Below are 1392 nucleotides of genomic sequence, written 5' to 3' on the forward strand. Positions count from 1 at the left end.
CTTTATAGATTTAAAATTGTAAACTTAAGCCGTGTGCACAACTCTTAAAACTGTTTCATTGCAACATAGATATCCTGTTCACCCCTTTCGGACCTTTCTCATTAGTATTCAGGAGCACTGAATATGTTAGCTGATAATTGGATTGGTGGAGTTAACCTCATAACGGTGAGGGGGGGGGGGTAACTCCTTATAATCTCGTGACTGCTATGATTGCTTTTATTTTTCATCGACTTTTTACCGGTCATGGTATTATGATTCCCTGGCCAAGAAAAGCTAGCCTTGACAAGGACAGTCAAATTTGAAACCAAATTGCTAACACTTAATTTGTAGTATGTCACTGCTGCTTCTTTTTGCAATCTGTTTGTATATTCACATCTTAAGTAAAATTTACTATTGAAAAACCGTGAGACCATTATTCCCACAATGGTTTAAAAGTTGTAACTACGGTTTATCCAAAGTGTGAATAAAATTATTTAATGAGATATTTTCTCGATTATTTGGAAGGGGGAATATGAAATAATGAATTCAGGATTTTTTTTCAATCTCAGGTCAGTGATGCCGTCTCAAACAAGAACTTTATAAAATGCATGTTCCTATTGTGAGATCGTTTTTCGTGTGTGGCCTCAATTGGTCCCTTTTAAGGACAAGCGGGCCAACCCAGATTTCAGGAGTTTCCAGAAATCTTGACCTACACCAAAAGTGGACATTGCCCTAAGTATAGGAGAAGTTTGGTTTCATTGGTGTGTATATCCGTTTGGTTCTAGAGAAAACACTCCTTGTCTTTTAAAGAGACGGAACGAGGGTCCAAAAACTTTACCTTCGATTTTCTCAAAACAGCATTTTTCGGGATAGCCCCCTTGTGCTTTAAAGCGACCAATTCTTCCTAGTTCTTTGCCTCACTTTGATAACCCTTTCAAACAAGTCAGCCTTCGCCCCTTAATAATAGGATACCTCAGAATTACAAAGTTCTTGTACTTAATATCTAGTTTTGAGAAATTTGACGTCAAAGATTTTTAAAGTTTCACATGACAAGCTTTTTCGAGTGCAATAATTCTTTGAATATCTTGATAACGACACCGAATAATCTTACGATTTTGATAGAACAGATAGAACATTTATTTTGATTTTGATCTTAAGGTCTTAGTAACCCAAAACGGTTAAAAATGTCCAGTAAGAACTTTGTAATTCGGAGGTAGCGAATAGTCAATTTCCGTGTGGTTGTCCACAGAGTTGATGCCAACGGCTGTGAGTTCCTTGCATGTGGACCGCCTTCCCAGGTTAGTTCAAATTTTAATTTATCATTGTTTGGCCCCTTAGATGTGTCCTAGACTAGTGGATGTCATCATCATCATCATCATCATCATCATCATCATCATCATCATCATCATCATC

At 37.1% G+C, this 1392-nt stretch overlaps 1 long non-coding RNA gene across 1 annotated transcript in view; it reads left to right on the top strand.

Moving 5' to 3' along the window:
* Positions 1 to 1228: 1228 nt before the first annotated feature.
* The window catches only part of LOC101848298, a 1542-nt gene continuing 1378 nt past the window's right edge, over positions 1229 to 1392 (top strand). Inside the window, exon 1 of the long non-coding RNA XR_220585.1 lies at positions 1229 to 1277. This is a non-coding gene — a long non-coding RNA (uncharacterized LOC101848298). The remainder of the gene's footprint in view (positions 1278 to 1392) is intronic.

Source organism: Aplysia californica, unplaced genomic scaffold (assembly GCF_000002075.1).
Source record: "Aplysia californica isolate F4 #8 unplaced genomic scaffold, AplCal3.0 scaffold00263, whole genome shotgun sequence".
Classification (NCBI taxonomy): Eukaryota; Metazoa; Mollusca; class Gastropoda; order Aplysiida; family Aplysiidae; genus Aplysia; species Aplysia californica.